General features: G+C 35.9%; 1 protein-coding gene and 1 long non-coding RNA gene across 7 annotated transcripts in view; both read right to left on the bottom strand.

Moving 5' to 3' along the window:
• Positions 1-22,347, bottom strand: part of NOL4 (nucleolar protein 4) — a 367,452-nt gene that overhangs the window by 28,426 nt on the left and 316,679 nt on the right. The gene's annotated exons all lie outside the window — the stretch shown is intronic.
• LOC306642905 lies at positions 4,466-5,782 on the bottom strand. Its single transcript, XR_013758720.1, has 2 exons — positions 4,869-5,782; positions 4,466-4,835 (listed from the first exon to the last, which is right to left on the bottom strand). It is a non-coding gene; the product is annotated as an uncharacterized lncRNA (long non-coding RNA).

Here is a 22,347-nt window from a genome sequence, read left to right on the forward strand (position 1 = left end):
AAAAAATCAGCAAAATGTACGGAGTATTAACTTTAAGCTAGGCCTGTTACATGCATTACCATAGCCTGACAAAGGCTTTGATAAACATCCAGGTCTGTCAGGTTTTCTTTCTTTCTTTCTTTCTTTCTTTCTTTTCTTTCTTTCTTTCTTTCTTTCTTTCTTTCTTTCTTTCTTTCTTTCTTTCTTTTCTTTTTTTTTTTTTTGCTTTTGCTTTGTTTTTAAAATACACCTATGTTCACAAAATTAGCTTCAAACTATAGAACCATGTCAAACTGTGAGGAAATAAAAATTCAAATTTCTAATAAATTATATGAATTCTTATTGGTAAAACTCAGCTGTGAGTTTATAAAGTCTACTGTATACACAACATATTTAATTTCACTTGTCTACTGCATTATTTATCCTCTTTCTTTTTTAAACAGGAAAGAATTACAAAAAGATTTCTAGTGAGTTCTTAGGAATGCTTTTGTCATACTTAGAAGCATTTTTGCAGGTCTTAAATTTAGATTACAATGAAAATTTAGTTGGACAAGTAACTTTCAAATCTTTTTGTGGCCCCAAGTGCTAGAAAAGAGGAAGTATGAGATGCATTTGCTCCGTGGACTCAGGAGTGTTTTTATATTGAGTGATACTCTAATTTTTCACATCATGAAAACCTTGCTGTGTCATCAGTTAATTTTGCTCTTGTCCTCTGATATGTTTAACTGTACCGAATGTTCACTGACCACCACACTCAGCCACAGACATTACGCAGATGAACTAGAGATTTCATTCTTTCATTTCTAGAATGATTATGAAAGCAAAGAGTAGCTTTAGAATTAAAAAAAAAAAAATGGAACTTGACTTCTCAATCTAAATAGTGGAGCCAGAAACAGCAAAATTTTTCAAAGTAGACTGAATTAAAAATAAGAGGAAAATCCTGGGAGGGTAAATTACCTTAAAATAGCACTTTCCCTGAGAGAAACTGCCTTATGGAAGGGACCTAAAATAGAATCAGATTTCTGGTATTGCTGGCCCTACTACTTTGATTGGGAAATCAGTAATTTTCAGATTATTATTTTTAATTCTGAAAGCTACTCTTTTCCAGCAAAAAGTACTCAAAGAAGGAGAATTGTGAATTGTGGTTCTCTATAAAAGAGGATATTAGGTCTTTGTCAATCTTATCTCTGGTTATTGAGACTTCCAGACGTATTTCTATTTGACATATAGGTAAACAATGTATTTGTTTCCTTTTGTAGTCAAGGTGAACTTGTACATTATAAATAGGAAAGAAACAAATTATCTACAACATTAAGAATATTTACAGAAATCAGTTGTTGCTGGCAGTGTGTGTCATAATAAGCAGGCCTGAGGTCAATAATTATACCAACCACAGGGCTACTGTGAATGAGAATTATTAACAAAGTCAGTAATATTAGTGGCACAGAAGCAAAGCAACTATTGGAGTCCAGAACCAACTATTTTTAAATGGCATGTTATAGTGACAGAGTGAATGAAAAACAGTTCAACCAATGATGGCTACACCTCATACACTATCCATCAGTCCTTCATAAGAGTTCAATGAAACTGTCTGCCATTTAGAAGTGCCAACCTCTCTCCTGGAGACAGAGATATGTATATGAATATATTATACATATGATAATACTGAAATTATATATGCATGCAATATATACATATGTATTATACATGTGGATACATATATAAAATCTAAAAAATAAAAAATATTCTGATACCTAAAACTTTTTGAATGCCTATAGGATGCTCAAATTTTGGGAATTTTGGAGCACATCAGAGTTCAGATTTTTGACATGGGGTCGCTCCATCCGTATTCTATGGAAATATTCCAAAAAACTATAAATATCCAACACACTTCTTATTCCAGTCATTTTTAGATAAGGGATACTCAACTTGTATATATACCTACTCCTCCATATTAGAATAGAAAAGGATAGAATAGAAAGCATTGTCACTTCAATATTTTCTTGTTAATTCTTTTTAAGGTAGAATGAATTCATAATATTAAATGTGCTGTTTTTAAAATTTGCCTCAGCCTTTCATTATCAACTGTTATTCCAAACCACAGTAATCACTTAGCAGGCAGATATTTAATCCCATTAACAAACAGACTTTGTAGGAGTTATTTGTATACAAACACAATTTTACATTATTCATGTTTTTGGCAGTTCACTCTATCTTGAGAAATACAACATTCAAAACTTCCAGTAAAATCTGTTCTGTAGGAACTGGATGCGGTGGCACTGTCCTGTAATTCTTACTACTCAGGAGTCTGAGAAAGGATGATTTGCAAGTTTGAGGTCAACCTGGGCAATAGAGTGAGAGCATAATAATAATAATAATAATAATAATAACAATAACAATACTTTTTTATTATAATTATTATGGTTTATAGGGTCTTTGGGGCAAAAGTTTGGTATAAAGTTAATTTGTGTTTCATATTAAATGATTATGATTATTGGTTTCAAAGAACGATTCTTTTTTAACATTAAAAAAAAAACACCCTCTAGAGTCACATTGTACCTCTGCAAGCAGCTTATAATAATCATTAGTTCCCCAAGTTTTCACAGCTGAGAGTTGACCTTCTGGATGGCTATGAAGATGGTTTCATAACAATTAGTTTCATAAATAATATGTTATAAGATTTTATGTCTGTGCAATGAATGAAATAAATTTAGTTTATCAACAAAATAAATAAATAAAGTCCTCTCCTGGTTTTCATCAAAAATATAAACCCTGTCCTGGTGGCACAGCTTTGGATTTTACTGTTAGGAACTGGACTGAGAAAATTTTGGACTTCCAAATATTCCAAACTTGGTATATTACATGGATGAAGTGCACAGATTGAATTCCTAACTTACCTCTGAAGAATTCTTTACTCTGGTACATTTTTTCCCTTCAAAATGGAAGTTGATTATACTTAACTTTTTGATAATAAGTTTTCATAAAACGTCATGGAAAATGTTACATTAGCTTCACTATATCTCCTAAGATTTCCATTTTCTAAGATTTTACTAAACATTCTTTGGATTTTCACATACTTTGCCCATAAACACCATCAGAAAGCTCCAATTAAATTATGGTCAGATTCAGTAATCTACATACCTGGCTTTTGTATGCATTTTACTTTATATATTTGTAGTACTTAGGAGTTTGCAAGGCAATTTTGCTTTAATATGAAATTATATTAGTGGTGTATCATGTGACATGACCAGGGCAATGTATTAGTGACCCAACTTTTTAAGATAAAGGACCTTGCATAGACCCCCAAATACTCTTATCAGTACAAAACAATAAACGTGAATAAAATGCTGGCCTTTGTGTGCTTGAATTGCCTATGAGATGATTACTGGATTTTCCCTGTGCATACATGTTCATTGTAGCCTATGTGGCAGTTTTTTAATATAAGATACTGTTTTCAATTTCTTATTTGCTCTATCCAGACAGAGTGAAGGAGTGCAACTTATTTCATGTATAAATTATTGGAAAACATCTCTATCTTCTAAAAGCTTCTCTTCCATTTGAAAGAAAGTGTTCCAGAACTGAACACTCCATTGCTGAGTTTCCCGGGAAATTCATAAAAGATCTGAGAGAACCAGAGCTGGTATAGCCAGGTCATATCGTGGTTCCATTCTTACACTTTTGAGGAACCTCCATACTGATTTCTCTCGTTGTACTAATTTACAATCCCACTAACAATATAGAAGTGCTCCATTTTCTCCATATCCTTTCCAGCATTTATTATTGCCCGTATTCTTGATGGCTGCCATTCTAACTGGAGTAAGATGAAATTTCAGTGTATTTTTACTTTTTCCCAATTGCTAAAATTGTTGAACATTTTTTCATATATTTGTTGGCTATTTGTATTTCTTTGAGAAGTATCTGTTGAGGGGAGTTCATTTCCCCTTTTTAATTTTTTTTCTTTTTTCTGATGGTAGTATTTTTTTTCTTTTTCTTTCTTTCTTTTTTTAATTGTAAACAAATGGGAGACATGTTGTTTCTCTGTACATGGCATAAAGGCATACCATTTGTGTAATCATAAATTTATATAGGGTAATGTTGTTTGATTCATTCTGTTATTTTTTCCCTTCCCCCCACCCCTCCCACCCCTCTTTTCCCTCTATACAGTCCTTCCTTCCTCTATTCTTGCCCCCCTCCCTAACCCTAACTCTAACCCTAACACTAATCCCTCCCACCCCCCATTATGTGTCATCATCCACTTATCAGGGAGATCATTCGTTCTTTGGTTTTTTTGAGATTGGCTTATCTCACTTAGCATGATATTCTCCAATTTCATCCATTTGCCTGCAAATGCCATAATTTTATCATTCTTTATGGCTGAGTAATATTCCATTGTGTATATATATATATATATATACATATTCCATTGTGTATATATATATATATACCACAGTGTCTTTATCCATTCATCAATTGAAGGGCATCTACTGATGGTAGTATTTTTGAGTTCTTGATATATTCTGGATATCAATCCTTTGCCAAAAAAGTAGTTAGCAAATATTTTCTCCCATTCTGTGGATTTTCTCTTTACGTTCTTGTTTCATTTGCTGTGCAAAAACTTTTAAATTTGATGCCATTCTATTGATTAGTTTTAGTATTATTTCTTTATTTTTATGAGTAAGGAAGTTGTTGCCTGCACCTCTATGTTGGAATGTTGACCATATGTTTTCTTTCTGGGACTTTCACAAGTTTCTGGTCTAGTTCCTAGGTCTTTGATCTATTTTAAGTATTTTTGCATAGGGTGAGGAGAAAGCTCTAGTCTCATTCTTTAACACAGGGATAACCAGTCTAGTTTCATTCTTTAACACAGGGATAACCAGTCTTCCCTGCACCATTTGTCTAAAAGCTATCTTTTCTCCAATGTATGTTTTTGGTGCATTCATCAAGGATCAGATGACCATAACTGGACAGGTTTGTCTCTGTGTCTTCTATTCTGTTCCATTGTCTATGCATCTCTTTTGATAGCAGTACCAGCAGTTTTTATTACTATATCTCTGTAGTATAGTTTGAAATCAGTTTTCTTTTCTTTTTTGGCTTAGAATTGTGTTATGATTTGGACATGAGGAGTCCCCTGAAAAGTCCTGTTAATGTAGAAATATTCAGAGGTGAAACAGCTGGATTATAAGAGCTATAACCTAATTAGTCCATCCTAGTTTGAATGGACTGACTGGGTAGTAATTGTAGGCAGGTGGGACATGGTTGGAGGAGGTGAGTCACTAGCCATGTGTGTTGGAAGGGTTCATCTTCCTGAGACCCATTTCTCTCTCTCTCGCTGCTTCCCGACACCATCATGAGCTGAGCAGCATTCCTGCCCACTAGGCCCTTCCCCCATGATATGCAGCCTCATCTTGGGTCCAACATAAAGGAGTCAACCGTCTACAGAATGATACCTCTAAAAATATGAGCCCCAAATAAACCTTTCTTCCTCCAAGTTGTTCTTATCAGGTATTTTGGTTAAAGGAAAGCAAAAGCTAACTAAAATAAACTGCTTTAACTATTCTTAGACATTTATTCTTCTAAATGAACATTTTAGGAATATTTTATCTAGTTCTGTGAGGAATGTCATTGGTATTTTGGTGGAGATTGCATTGAATCTGTATATCACTTATGGTAATATGGCCATTTTAATATTAATTCTGTCCATCCATGAATATGGGAGGTCTTTCCATTTTCCAATGTCTTCTCCAGTTTCTTTCTACAGTGCTTTATAATTTTCACTGTAGAGGTCTTTTACAAAAGATTTATTCCTAGATTTTGTTTTGTTTTGTTTGTTTAGGCTATTTACCTCTTTGCTGAATTTTTTATTATCACTAGCAGTCTCCTGGTAGATTATCTAAATATAAGATCATATCATCTGTAAACAGTGACGACTTGTCTTCTTCCTTTCCTATTTTTAATCCCTTTTATTTCCTTCTCTTGCCTAACTGCTCTGGCTAGAATTTTCAGTACTGCATTCAATAGAAATGGTAAGAGTGGAAATCCTTATCTCATACTGAATTTTAGAGAAAATACTTTTAGTTTTTACCCATTCTCTATGATGTTGACTTTGGGTTTGTCATATAGCTTTACGATGTTGAGGTAAGTTCCTTCTATTCCTTGCAAAACTTAATTAAAGAAAACAATACCCGTACTACCATCAGTGCACCTTGCTCTAGTTAGTGCGTCATACCATGATTATTTTTCTTTCCTTTCAGCACTTCCCTCAAACACCCAAGTCCTGGTATCACCACCACTATCACAGACCTGAAAAACTCATTTTTGATGCCAACTTCAGAGCTTCATTTCTCTCATTTGGGTTACTGTGATGAACCCCTGGCTGTTTCCTCTTCACATCTTATTCACATCTTATCAAGTCTTTTTTTCTTTCATTTCCCCATCCCCATTCACTTATAAGGTCAATTTCTCTTTAAAAAACTATTTTTTTTTTTTTCCTGGAAAACAAGGCCAAAAGTTCCTGGCATGCAACGTTTTTCAGAGTATAAGAACAGTCTTGCCAGTCACATTTTCTGTCACTTCCCCTTTTTGTACCTTAAGCTGAGAGAACTCTCATCAGAGTAATTTTCTGGGTCACATAAATTCACAGTATATGGAAAGGTTCTCATATTTGCTGTATGTGTTATATCATCTGACATCGGTTTGTCATGTGATCATTAAATCTAATTTCCAAAGTTGTAATATATGTATTTCAGGTTGAAAAACAAATTACAACTTCTTTCTTTCTTTTTCTTTCTTTCTTTCTTTCTTTCTTTCTTTTTTTTTTTTTTTTTTTTTTTTTTACTTTTTATGTGAAGTTAAACAGTGTTATGTAGATAATGCAGATAAAGCAGGCTTAGATGTCACCTGTATGAAAAAAGTTAAGGGGGAAAATGTCTTTGCCTTTTTGCATAACCCAGGTAACATACAATAAGATTTGGATTAACCAAGAAGATTACCCTCCCTTAATCTTTATCTTCCAGAAGCTCTTACACAAAACAGCAGAGCATATTAATTAGAAATTGTGTTATCTCCTCTCCCATACACAATTTAAGAAAAAATGCAAGTAAAACAAATAGAGAGTAAAAGATATTGTAAAAGAGAAAAAAAAAAACCCACTCAACTGTATATAAATTAGTTCTTTTAGTTCTAAGATTATTATAAATTAAAAGACCTTAGACCAAATAGGTTACTGAAGATAGAAAAAAAATATAAAAGGAGTGTCAACACAATGCATTTTAACAATTGAAAATGTCTCTCAAAGCAAGGATCTAGGAATGATATTGATGCTAGAGTCTATTAGCTATAAACATTATATTACAACTATTAATAAAAAAACCAGACTATCTTTTGTGTTATACTTTGAGGAGCATGATGTAGGCGAACAGGATTTCTCAAGAGCAGTTAACCGTTAGCTACTGCATACAAGTCCCATCAACACAGGGATGTTGGCAGATCAAGGTTAATACTGGCATGGTGTCTATCCAGAGCCTCTTATTGGGTGAGGAGAAGTGAATATTTTATTCTATCTGTAATTTAATAAAATCTGTGACACATAAAGGGAATTTTTAAAAGGATTTAATCCATTTCTGGTAGTGATTCTACTTTGGTGATAAGATTACCAAATTATTTGGTAATTATTTTATTTTGCCTATGTATAATAGGATGTATATACTATTGGCTAATGCTAAAATAAACTTGTTAGATATTAGTGTTGATTTGACAGTAACATGTTAGTTCAAATCAAATAAAAACTGCACAAGCAACTTTACAAGAAAAATTAAGACAACAAACTGACTTTCTTTTCATTTCAGTGGATATCAGCTTTCTAAGAGCGTAAGACAAAGCTACACTTTATATTAAAACTATGGTTAGATTCACTGTCACAGAAGGTTATATGAATATAAGTTAACACAATTCAGATCAAGTGCTTTGAAAGTGCCCTTTCAGAGACTATTTATCACAGAAGTCAGGAACCTAAATATTTTAAGTGTGGTCCTGGGAGTTCTTTTTTTTTTTTTTTTTTTTTTTTTAATTTTATTTGTACCTTTTAGTTACATATGACTGTGGAGTATATTTTGACATATTTACACAAACATGGAATATGACTTATTCTAATTAGGATCCCAGTCTTGTGGCCGTACATGATGCGGAGATTCACTGTGGTGTATTCATATAGGTCCACAGGAAAGTTGTGTCAGATTCATTCCACTGTGGTCCTGGGAGTTCTCGCTACTGACTTTAGAACATTAAGCTGAACTGGAAAGCAGACATTTGAAAAATACAATTTAAGTTTTACAAAAACCAAGATATGGTAGAAAACCTTCATCTTTTCACGTTTCTTTTCAACCAAGTGAAAAAGAACTTGACTAATGATGCTGTTTCAACGCTGATGCTGGGAAGTAATCATCAGTGGTTTCAGAATCAGAAACAGGTGTGCCCGCATGGTTGAATGAGCAGAATGAAAAACAATCCCCTCCTAATGTCACTGTACATAATGGACTGCTTCATTGCTGCTTTTGATGAACATTATGTTCAATCAGATAGTAAACATAATTCCATCGGGATTGTGTATCTTGAAAGAACCATGTAATTGAGATCTTAAATCCTACATGCCAGAATAAAGGCTTACAGGTTATTATAATTTAATTTAAACTGGGTGTAAAAATTGCCCATCTATTTTTGTATTCCGAGTATATTAATTATGAAATAGTCAAACTTAGGTAATTAGAAACGCCATCAGTACAGTGATTGCTGAATCACTGAGTGATAATGTTTTTATATTAATGTGAAATTAAATTTGAAAGGACCATGCATGAGATGACATGAAATTATGGAAAATAAATAATCTACGAAGAATTTAAAACACGTTGCTTAAGCCTGAATATGTGTGAGTATCGTGTATGTACGGAAGCATAATATGATTCTCCTTGCTAATGTTCCCTTCCTTAATTGTATTGTTTGTGTTACTTATAATTTAGTTATGTGACATAGTCTGATTTGCCACATTGCTGTGGCTATGGAGCATATAGTTAGAGGATAAATCTCACTGCTGATACACTTCAACGTATATTAAACATACGTTTTGTAATTTACAATGAAAGACTAATTTGTTATTCAAGAAGTTGTTTATTTTTAGGTGTTCTCAACTATAGTTCCTGAAAAAATACATGTAAATCTATCAATGCTCTTGAGCACTCCTTAAATTTGCAAAGTAATGATTTTATCTCTCTTCAGATATTGGATTATCTTACCCTATATCATGGTGAAATTTTGGCAGGAACAGTTTAACTAGGCTTCCCTTCTCCTTTCACTTTGATTTCCTGGCACTCTTCTACCTTCTCTGCAGTTTCATCTGTGTTTATGACTTCATTTCTGACTTTTATACCCAAGACCTGTAAATTTAAATCTATAATAAAGACTTTTTCTCAGGTACACATTTTCAACTACCTACTGGACATAAGTATCTGCAAATCCTGAAGGTGCTTACTGGTCAGTAAGTCCAAAATTATACACTTTGTTTGACTTCTCTAGGCATAGTTTACTCTTCTCCTGAATTCTTTTTTTCTTTTTTTTTCCTCCCAAATTTTTGATCATGTTTAATGATGCCCTCACCTATCCAGTGCTGGAGACCTGTGTCATATCCTTCTTTCTATTATTTTGTATGTACAACCCTTCTTCCTATTATTTTTGTATGTGCAACCCAGGATAAAGTCCTTTACAATCTAATTTTATTTAAAAGTGAAAATTGTAAACAATGCTCTATGAATGCCTTCTGTTTACTCGGATTAACACTCAGCTTGGTGCTGTGGATGTATCAGTAAATGAAATGGACAGGATCCCTGACCTCATGGGACTTATAGGGATATGGAGGACAGCTAAGCAAAAGGGGGAAATGTAACATATAAGGTACAAGGATAATTTCAGACAGTGATGACCATTAATAGTGAAATAAGATTGGATGATGTAAAAGAATAATTTTTGTAGTTGTTAGGACTAATAATAATAAAAGCATCAGTAATAAAATTGGAAATAATTGTTGCTTTGAAAATAAAAAGAATAATTGGGGATGAATATCTAAGGAGGAATGTCTTTCTGAGAAAAGTACCTAAGCCAATAAGACAAAAGAGGAATGATCAAATAAAGACGTTCCTGTGATGATACAGAAGAATGAACTTGTGTGTCTGTATCTGTATGCATACGTTTGTGTCCACACTTCACAGAAATATATTCTACACATATGAAACCTTCATATGTGATCTCTGATGCTCTCTAGGGTTTGGTTTAACGGTACCACACAAATAGCTTAGACTAGAGTTTTCCTTACAACAAAAAATTACTGCAATAACTATTTTTCCTTCATCTTTTAAAAAATTTTTAGTTGTACATGGACACAATACCTTTATTTTGTTGATTTTTACATGGTGCTGAGGATCGAACCCAGTGCCTCACGCATGGGAAGTGCTCTAAGTGCTCTAAGCCCAGCCCAATAATGACTTTTGATGGTGCTCTGAATGTTCTTAAATTCCCCCTCAGATGTGCTAACCTTGTTCTCTGCATATTTAACTGCTATGAACTTAATCAGCTGCCCTCATGGTCACTTTAGCTCCTAGGGTTTTATCAACGAGAAACACTGAAATGAGTTTGGAGGCTGAGAGATGAAAGTGCTTGAGGGTATTTATTTCCTAGTGTCCTTCCTCCTCATGCCATGATCTGGCAACTGGTTTGCTCCTGGACTGGAGAATTTGGCTTCTCTCAGGTAACCCTTGCTCCAGGGTCTCAGGTCCCTTCCATTGGTTCCTTCCAGGCTTCCAGGGGCAAGGGCCTCTGTGTTAACCCTGCATCTCTTCTTGAATTCCTTAACCCATCCATACCTATGGAAACAGTCCCTTGAGAAACACTCCTCAATTACTTATTCTGAATATTTATCTCTGTTCTGCAGGGACGCACAATGACAATGCTGATTACTGTCTGTTGAGCTAACCACTGAGCAATAAGAACATTTTCTTTTCCAAATTTTTCTTCACTAAGTATTAAAACTCATTTTTTTTTGGCATTTTTTTCTTGGTATCCCAAGCTACTATACTAATTCTTCCAAAATTCTCTAACACAAGTATTAAACCCCTAGAGAGATTTTCCATATGGTCAAATCTCTTAGGTGTTGCCAATTAGCATTCCCCCGGATACTGCTCTCCTAAGGAGTTTTATTTCACTGTGAAAGGACTGATCTCTGGGCTTGCTATGTAGTTACTTCACTTTACTTCCACTTTGTGTCACTCTGATGGGATCTAATTTGGCTGGATATAGAATTTTCTTGAATTTTGCAGGTTTTGTTCCTGTAATTTTTCTTTTTCTTTTTCTTTTTTTTTTTGTACCAAGGATTGTACCCCAGGGGCTTAACCGCTGAGCCATATCCCCAGGTCTTTTATCTTTCTTTTGAGATAGTGTCTTGCTAAGTTGCTAAAGCTAGCCTTGAACTTAATAAACCTCCTGCCTCAGCCTCCTGAGTTGCTGGGATTACAGATATGCATCACCAAGCCTGGCAGCTATAATTTTTAAGGTTGAGCTGATTTAACAAAAGATACAAGTCTTTAGCAATTTTTGACATATGCATGTGTATGTGTTTTGCATATATTCAAATATGTATGTGTGTGTCTATCTGTGCATATGTATATATTTTATATTCCAAGAGTTGTTTTTTGTTGTTTATTGTTCTTTTTCAAGACTTTATTTCTTGTTTTGAGGGTGAAATACCATTTTTCTCTCTTTCACTGAGAATATGAATTATATTTTGATTTTAAAATTTCTTCTTTTGCTTTGCTTTTGCTGAGAGCCAAGATTCATACCTGTTTTTTTTCTTTTCTGCCTCACTGATTTTTGAGAGAATTCGACACTCTAGACATAATTAGGATGCCTCCATTCATTCTTGGCACTAAAAGATAGAAAAGGCCTGCAGCAGAGATATAGAACCTTCAGTTTGAAAAATTTAACTTACTTTAACCATTTTCAGTGCATAGATTCTGCCACTAGACCTGATATCCTAGGGTAGAGTCCTTTTACACACCTCTCTCTCTCTCTCTCTCTCTCTCTCCTTCCAGGGTAGGAAAAGGATAAATACGGCAATAGAGAACTAGGGGAGAAACCTGGGTCTAACAACCTCCTAGATACACTTGAAACAATTGTTTTTGTATGCGCGCCACTTCACTTTCTATAGGACTTGGTGCCTTCAGTCTTCAGACTTTCCAGGGTTGACAGGGATTGATTGGTTTCTTATTGGTACCTCCCTACTGTCAGCTGGAGGTTAAACATCAAATTTACAAAAATGAGGTGCACTCTCTCACACTTTCCTGAATCCTTCCTCATTTCTTATCTCCCTGCACATCTAAACTTTTTCTATTCACTTGCATTCATTTTAGCCTTGTTTTGAAAGGAAGTACAGATCAATGCAGGGGTTTAATTTTCTATGTTCAAGGGACAGCTGCACTTTAAAATTTTAACACGTGCATTAGATTACAGAAGAGAAAAACCTTGTAAGGTAATAGAGTTTGTTTAGGATTAGAGAGCTACATTAAGTGTACCTTGTGTTTCAGAATTTCGACATTTGAATGATTCCAAAATATGAGATGAGAAACTATCTAAAAACTGTACTTGATAGAACAAGGGTGATTTAAATTCAGAAACAAAAATTGCATTGATTCTCTCTCATAATGGCAAAGTCATTAAGATGTACAAATGCAACATTTTAAAACTGGCTAAAAGTGGTAAGAAAAAAGTCACAGTAAACTCACCTCATGTTCTTTGTAGAACAACTATTAAAAAGTGAATCATACGGACCTTCTAGATGTAGAACAGATCATTTCCCAAAATGAAGCAGTGTGTGCCAAACGAAAGCACCACTGGGCTGGCTCCAGGGCCAGGGGATGACCTGTCCAAAGGAATTGATTGATACAACCAGAAGGACAGGTTTTAGATGACACGGCACAGGTCTGCTCCCTATGCCCTCTGCTTCTCAGGATTTAAGTTAATGAGAAGACACATGTACTCAGAGAATGTTGAACAGTTGCATGAAAGTAGGAAATAAGAATGTGAAGAAGATGGGGGAGGACTAAACAATATGGAAAGCTGATAACCGTAGGATTTGAACAATTTCATTACAGCCTGATATTTTATAAAAAGAATTTTAAAGCTATAGTCTGATGCTTAAGTCTAAGATACTACCTGGATACACAAAGTAAGGAAGAAACATTGTGACTTTAGCACCCCTGAAAAATTTGTACAGGCATGATTAACAAAGCATTTATTAAAATATGTGCTGATTACATATGATATGCAAGTCAGTAGTTGCAGTTGCAATGAAAGAGACAGAAACCCTGTTTTCGAAGAGTTTGTATGTGAACAAGGGAAACAACACATTTGTGATTAATTAAAATTGAGGCCTAACAAAAGAGAACAATTAATGTTACTGAATGCTAAAGTATAGATGAATTAGCTAGAAATATTTGATATCATCTTAGGTCACAGTAAAAAAGGTATACAGTACCCAGAAGAAGAGAAATATTTTCAAGTGATATTTATCAGCACTTACTATGCTGAGAACTGTTATGTTATCTTAATCCACACAACATCTCTATGAATTAGATATTGTTAAACTCTGAGATTTCAGACTGAACAGGGTGCAAGTCTGCTGACAGACTTATATAAAGACACAGATGCCAAGTTCAGGAAGTGAGATCTGCACCTAAGACCTCTCACTCCAGATTTTAAAGGCTTTACTACTTTACTACTGGACTGAGAAAATCAAAGCCTTCTTGGTTTCACACTGTAATAAGAGACACATGATAACCTGAACCCGTCCAGGTGAGAAAAACCAGGTTTCAGCAGACCTCTAAACTTCATAATGAAGATAAAGGAATGGATGATATTTAACCTGAAAGGAGAAGACAAAGATGAATAGTTTTTCATTCATTCTACAGTCCCAAATCTCTGCTTTCAGAAGCTTGTCTTCTAAGTGAAGAAGCAAGCAATGCTTTTACATAGCAGATAATTTTCAAAAGTACTTTATAGAACAGTGGAGAGCACTATAAAGAAAACAAAACTAAAAAAGAAAATAACCACTAAAAAAGGATGCTATACAATATTGAAGAGGAAGGTTTGGAACTTTTCATGGAGTGGCTGGAAAAGACTTCACTGAAAAGGTGGTTTTTGAGTCAAATTCTGAAGGAAATGTCGGGTGGATAACCCTGTGGATAATAATAGGGGTTGACATTCTAGGAAGAGTAATATTAAGTGCAAAGGCCCTGAGGTAAGACTGTGGCTGCCCCATGAGGAAACAGTAAGGAACCCTGAGTGGCAAGAGGGCGAAGGGGAGGAGGTAAGAGAGACAACAAGGCGTCAGTCTATGCTGAAGCTTTTAGAGCCTCATAGAGACCTGGCTTTCCCTTTGAGTTAGAATGGAGACCCACTGCAAGGGTTCCATCAATGAGTGCCATAAATGGACATGTTCTAACCAGGTTATTCTGCTGCATATAAATGATAAACTAGAGATAAGGACAAGCAGAATTGGAGGACTGGTCAGACAGCTATCATGAAATTCAGAGGCGAGATGATGGTGAATTGGAAAAGAAAGAATAGGAACAGTGCAAATAGATTGGATTTGGGTCATATCATGAATGTAGTGCGCCCACAGAAATCCCAGGTGACTTAAATGCAGTGTAGGAAGAAGGGAGGAGTCAATGGAGACACCAGTTCTTGTGCCTGAACTGGTGTGTCATTAACTGTGCGAATGATGTGTGATTAACTGGGTTGGATCGATATCCTAAGATCTCTTTGAACTTACAAAATTTATTCCATTTACTATTCATCTAAGTGGACATACCAAGAAGCAGCCGAATTTACAGATCTAGAGTTCAGGAAGATGCAAATTTATTCTCACATTATAGATGGTTTTAAAAACTGTGATAGTATCGGAGAAAATAAATTCAAGGGCTGGACCAAGGAGTACAGCACTGTAGTTTTTATAATTCTCCTGCACAGAAGCAGGAGAACCAGTGTGCTGACCCAGAATGTCCAATCAATGGCAGCATAAAATCTTACAAAAGACAAAGTAAACTATTGTGCCAAATGCTCTCCACAGTGGAAGTTAGATGGGAACTAAGAAATACACCCCAGAATTTAGAAACATGGAACTCTTCCGTGACCTTGAAGGACATGCCTGTAGAGGTGGCGTGTTTCAGAAATCTAAGTCTGAGACCCAACTGAGGGAGAGAAATGGGTGACAGTCATTGAAGACAGCATTTCAAAGGGCATCTGCTGTACAAAAAAGAAGCAATGTGGGAACTAAGGGGTTAGGATTTCTTGTTGTCGTTTTCACTGCTTGCTTTCTTTATATTTGTTTTCTTTTGTTTTACTTTGGTGGGGAGGGGGTAGCATTGATGTATGCAGAAGGCGAGAATCCAATGCAAGGGGAAAAAGTGATAGGAAAGGGAACAGGGACGACTGGTGGGGTGGGTGAGAGGGGTTGGGAGAGGGATTGTTCTATTAAAAGCAGGAAGAGTTCAACCTCAACAAGAGAGAAGGAGAGATACATGGCCTACAGGAATGGATTTAAATGTAAAAAAGACCTTGTTCTGAAGGAGAAGATAGAGTTGTTTTGTGACATGCAATAGCTCAGAATATGCCAACAGGATGGATGTTATGGGATGAGAGAATCAGGCTCAATGAAACCAGGATACTTCTATGAAGGATGTGTGGAATTCCTGGGGTTTTCACTGCGCGCTAATCTGCTCCCCTGGGAATGGATGAAGAGAGCTGATCTCTCCTGGGTGCTTATTCTGAGAAGCACACTGGGTGAGATGCTATGTATACCTGATCTCACCTGGTTGACTTGACACTTCCATGTCGTACAAAATACTCCCACCATGCAGAGGAGGAAACAAACTCCCACGGATTGAGTAGCACGTTCCAGTGTTTTCCAACATAGAGTAAGTGCTACAAAGGTGGGCAGGGTCTAACTGACTCCCAAAGCTATCACCTTCATACCACGTGGTCTTGCAGCTCCACACAGCTGCACTTTGAGTGCTAAGGATGTAATAGGGTATGTTTAGTTATTTTCAGAGTGTGAGGGTGATATAGTAAAAACTTCCCAATTATGGAAAATCCTACGCTTCTCTTTTCTGATTGGTAGAAGTTAGGCTAGGTTCTCTGACCCATTCTAAGCTCTGAAATAATTCCCCACTTAAAAGATTGTACAAAAGCTCTTTCTCCTTCTTTTTACCATTTACTCTTCCCCACCCACACTTTTCCTCCCCACAAAAGATGAAGCACTTCTTGGAAGAAGGACTCAGCTCCAGGCATAACCTTAGCCCTGTCCCAGAACATGCCCTGCACCCAGTCTCTATTAAATTGAATTGAAGATGATTAGCAGTTAACTCTTGTTCAGCAATCAGGGCTGCAATCTGGTCTTTCTCCATCAGGATCCAACTATTCAGCAGGGAAATATTTTTATCAGGCTTACTCAATCAAAGATTGCTGGAGACACTTCTATTGGTAGGTGGCTGGGATAGGTTGAAGGAAAATATTACCTTGAGTAGATCTTTCCCACTAGTGTACCACAACTATAAGTTAATTCTGTTAGGAAATTAAGGATACAAAAGAAAACTGGTGTGTGGGTGTGACTCAGTGGTAAAGCACTTGCCTGTCATGTGAGAGGCCCTAGGTTTTATTCCCAGCACAAAAAAAAAAAAAAAAAAAAAAAAAAAGAAAAAAGTTAAGAGAGAGAGAGAAGCTGGGCACAGTGGCACATGCCTGCAGTCCCAGCAGCTCTAGAGGCTGAGGCAGGAGGACCTAGAATTCAAAGCCAGCCTCAGCAAAAGTGAGGTGCTAAGCAACTCAGTGAGACCCTATCTCTAAATAAAATACAAAATAGGGCTAGGGATGTGACTCAGTGGTTGAGTGCCCCTGAATTCAATCTCTGGAGAGAGAGAGAGAGAGAGAGAGAGAGAGAGAGAGAGAGAGAGAGAGAGAGAGAGAGAGAGAGAGAGAGAAGGAAAGAAAGAAGGAAAACTGGTTATATGGTTTTAATATCCAATGTTTATTTATTTAATGTAAAACAATGTGCTAAAAGATTTGAGAAGTTTTTCAAATAAAAAATATTCTATTATCATATTTTCCTAGTTAAAAAATAACCTTAGTATCATGGATGCTAAATATTAAAATTCTTTGGGCATGCCTACTACTAAGTGTGTTCATATTTAGTTGTAGTTTCTGATGTTCATAGGCAAACATTCAAACTTGTTTTTAAAAATCTTTTAAAGTTTCTTAATGGCCCTAAACTATAGCTTTAAGTACAAATTCAAATTATTCAGGATGGGGTGTTTTCATTCTAAAAGAATATTGAAATAAAATTAAAGTGAAAAACAATGGAAATGCACAGGATATATCTTCATGAATTCAGTATTATCTTTACTTTAAAACTTCCCTTTGATGGGATTTGTTCTGTTGCTTTAAACCCAGGCATTATGCAGGAGCCTGGATTTGTAGATAAACAGAGGTGTTTTTGTATTTTTTTCCCCATTTCTGCACCAAAATTATTAAGGTGATTAATGTTGTTGTTTTTTTTAATTTCCAGAAGCCTAAGTTATGCAAATGATCTATAACATTCTTTCCTCCTCCTTTGCCTTTAGTGAGCTCTTGCAGAGGGAGTGACAGGACAGTTCAGTGTGTAGACTGACAAATGGCACATAGGGATCTCTAATATTGGTCAGGAGTTCTTCCTGAGTGGCAGTAAAATGCTGAGTCCAGCTCTCTACTCCTTTTGTACTGCAGTGTTTGGAGAGATGAAGGGCAAAGGTCTATCTGCCCTGCAGAATCCATGTAAGTAGGGTTCCATCAATCTCCCTAAAGTTCTTTGAACACTGTAGAGGATAACGCTGTGTAGGTGGAGTATACAACAACAAAAACCAATATGATCATCTAAAACTTCATAGGAGGCTAATGGAAAAATAAGGACCTCATCCTAAGGTGTGTGTCTTTGGGTTGGAAAGCAGCTGCTTACTACTGGCTACCTCTTCCTGACTGGGTTCTCTAATTCCTTTAAATACATGGATGAGGGTTTATGAGGGCACTTAATCTAAGGCCTTATTAATTTTTAATAATTTTATTTTTTTCTGATTATTTTATAAACATAATTGCAATTTAAGGACTCTGGTTCCATTTCAATCAAATGTATCTTTGCTATGACTAAAAGTAAATACTATTGACCTATTTTGGGATCCAAAGGTTTATCTCCCCTCTGGACTTGTCAGTCATGACAGGTAGTTCAATTTAAAATGAATACTAATAGACTCCTGTCAAGAAAGGAAGCAGGATTCTGCTTAATTGTTTACCTCTCACGTTCTGCTGCAAGAAGGGCTCCTGGGGTCAAGCAGCTCACAGTTAGGGTTTAAAAAAGGAAGTAAACTTTAATTCCATAATTGGTTAAGGATGAAGTTTGCAATTCAGCTTGAGTTGGACTTTTATAATCTTACTGCTATATATTCACATATTCTTCATATATACTTACTACTGATATATGTGTTATATCAAATATGGTAAGTATCCTCTTCAAGGGAAAAATCACACATTCTTGCATGCTAAAATTTAGAAAAGTATCAAATCTAAATAACTTTCTTATTCCTGTTCTTTTAACATTTTCCACTCTACAGAAATGGGCAGAGGAGGCAGTAGCTGTAGGTTTGAATGAGTTAAAATGTGTAAAACTTCTAACGTTTACCTTATTTCTCATCTTCATGTTTTACAAAGGAGTAGCAAAGCTTTCACTTTGAAAACAAAAATGTGGGTGCGTACATTTGAGTGATAAAAAAAGACTTGGCTAATACTAAATGAATTAGAAGTCCTGGCAAATTCAACTGCTTCTAGGGACCAGTGTGGAGGTCTGGCTATTGAACAATAGGAAGTTCTAATAGAATAGTGCTAAATTGAGGATCTAACACTCAGTTAAAAGCATTCAATTAGGGTGGATAGTGAAGTACCCAGGGCCACTTTAGTACCAAGCTACATCTCCAGTCCTTTTTTATTTTTTATTTTGAGATAGGGCCTCACTAAATTGCTGAGGCTGACCTTGAATTTGTTATCCTCCTGCCTCAGTCTTCAAGGTTCTTGCATTACAGGTATGTATCACTGCATCTAGCTCAAATGCAAACCCCTAAAAATGTTCAGGCCAAAACACCTCTGCAGACTACCACCCATTTGTTGTCCCCTCATATATTTTTTATATAGATAACTTTAATTACTTTAATTAATTTATTATTTTAATGTCCCACCCCCACAAGAATATTAGAGCAGTGTTTTTCGGGACTTCTTGTTACAATGGAAAGGTAGATTCAGTTATTCCTGGGAATACTTGTGAGACCTAAAGGTCTAATTCACCCTTGGATTAGAATCTGTTGCCAAAGGTTTGGCATGGCCCCAGGTTTCCCAACTGTACTTCCTCAGCAGGCAGTTTTGAGTTATAGACACAAAAGCATCCACGACATTTACTTCACATCTGAGTTTTGAGGAGCAAGAGGACAAAAGACAAAGATATAAGCCCTTTCCTTCACCAGAGTGGAGGCTCAGGAAAGGGCTGAGGGAGGAACTTGAAGCCAGGCAGCCATGTTTATTCCCTCTGCCCTGCACAGGGGTGAATCTGGGATACCAAGGGGCTTGCTTTCCTGCTAAGACACATACATAAATTTTCAGAAATCCTGCCTTGAGTGGTCACCTCCATAATGAATAAATCATTGCCAGATTTTCTGTAGTGCTTTTGTATTAACTAAATAAACAAAAGATGTATTTGTTAACTGTAGTCTAATTTTAGAATAGAAGATGTACATTTAAAGCTTGTTCAGCACTTTATAGTTAATGGATGGACAATACTTTTCAAAAAGCATCTTCTTGTCACTAAAAGCACTTGTTAGTTGCCTAATTACAGTTGGTTCCAATTAGGGGAAATATATAAGGCATATATGTATCAATCACTCAGTTCTGTGACATCTTTGTCTCTTAAGTAGAAAAAGTCATTTTAAGTCCATATAGTATTTTCATCTTATGCTTAGTATTTATTAACATTACAACTAAGTAAAATATTTTAGAAAGAACTGTGTGTGTTTGTGTGTGTGTGTGTGTGTGTGTGTGTGTGTGTGTAGTATGTTTGGCAATAAAAACATAATGGTATAAAAAGTATACATACACACACATACAATTAGCATAAACATCAGTTAGTGTCTAGGAAAGCTTGCTGCTCAGGGCAGTGAGATAAGAAGGACTCTAAAGAATGTGATAATGAAGAAATGTAAAGGAGAAACCGGTCACTTCCCTTTCTCCAATTTTTAGGTGAGGATCAAAACAGAGTGACCTTGGTTGTAATATATGAGAATGTGCACATAAGCCATCTGAAGAAATCCATGTGTCCAGTGGACATGCAATATATCCTATATAGTCCCCCTGCTTGTAGGGTGGTGTAGCCCTTCATTTTGCCCTGGCTACCTTTGCTGCGGTATGTAAAAATAATATAATGTCCAAATCTTTCCCTTTGAGATTGAGTCCTCCACATTCTTTCTTTGGGATCAGAAAACAGTATGCTGGGATCTTGGCAGCCCTGGGATTGAACACACACACACACACACACAAACAAATGTTCATATAAAAGCAAAGCCTTTATCAGTAGGCAGTGGGGCTAATATTCATCTTTGCTTCCTAAAAATTCCACTTTCAGTGATTCTATTCTTCATATCTATTATTGATTTCAAATGACAAGCATTTGTTTATATTTCTGATAGAAAATTTCATTTTGTTTAAGTTTATACTATGGGGAGAAAGAGAGAGGAAAAGTGGGAGAGATAGAGCTCTATCCCGATTTCCTGATGATAAAGTTCATGTAATTCAAATAATGAGTAAATGAATCTATAGGCCTTACCTCTAATCTTCAAATAAATAAAACAGTAAGATATTCATAAGTATTTTCCTGTGTTTATAGTTGGAGGTAGTTATGTATTTTTCATTTATAGTTATACTTTAAATTCAATGTTTTTAATACTTCTGCTAGTAAATTATGATTAGGTATAACTCATATTCATAAACACATACATTTTTCAAAAAGTGGAATGCCAAGTTGGAGTTAGCCTACATGTTATGGGTTGAATGAGCTAATTAATACAAAGGAATTGGAACTTGATTTGGAAAACTTCCCAGAGTGTGCTCTGGAAACAGGATGTAGTTGGACAACAATATGCTTAAGAGGTTAGTCACGTGACTTATGGGTCCAATCAACCATCTCAGCAGAAGCCAGGAACAGAGATATCCAAGGAGGATATGTGTGAATCATTTCAGCATCCATGGGAGACTGACAAAGTTTTGAAAATTTTATACCAGCATTAAAAACTGTCATCCTAGACTGAAAAGGGATGGAGATGGATGGAGCTGAATGAGAGAAGAATGACTCTGAGGCCAGAGCCACCGGCCTCAAGTTGAAGTTGGCCAAATGGCATCCTTGATCTGGGCTAGAGAAACCAATTCCCAGGTGGGACAAAAGCATGAGGTTGCCTCTCCGGTGGCCAGAGAAAGACAGAACTTTGAGCCCCAGATGATTTTTCCCAAGCCTTAAAATCTAATGAAATGACACTGATGGGCTTGGGATGTGCTTGGGAACCATGACCCTCCTTTTCTTTACTGTCTCTCCCTTTTGAAGTGGAAATATCTGTGCTGTGCCTGTCCCACCATTATATTTTGGAAGTAGAAATGATGTGTCCAGGTTTCACAGGTCCACAATGGAAAGGAATTTTCCTGGATGGATTATATCCAGAGTCTCACCCACTCTGGATTTAGGATGATTTAAAGATAAGATTTGCCTTCCATAACAAGTAGGGTAATGATAGCCTATACCAATCTATGATAGGTTTCAAAACAACCTAGAGTGTGACATTGCCTAACACTTGAAGAGGTAGACAAGTGTGTTACCCCAATGTGATCATAATATATTATGAATATGCATCATATGGTACCCTATAAATATACACACATATTATGACAAAAAAGTACAAAAAGATAAGATTTGATCTCATCTGATGTTAAGATGGGTGAATATATTTTTCAAGTTGGACAAATGAATTGAGAGGAACAACAGCAGGTGTACAGTTGAATTGCGTCTCCTCAAACAGATATACTGAAATCCTAATCCCCCATATATCTATAATTGATCTTATTTGCAGTCTCATTTTACATTAGGTAAGTATGCCTAGTCCAGTATGCTTGGTCTCCTTAAAAGAAAAGACAGACAGACAAAGACACAGAGTGAAGGTGGCC

The sequence above is a fragment of the Sciurus vulgaris genome, assembly GCF_902686455.1.
Source record: "Sciurus vulgaris genome assembly, chromosome: 13".
Classification (NCBI taxonomy): Eukaryota; Metazoa; Chordata; class Mammalia; order Rodentia; family Sciuridae; genus Sciurus; species Sciurus vulgaris.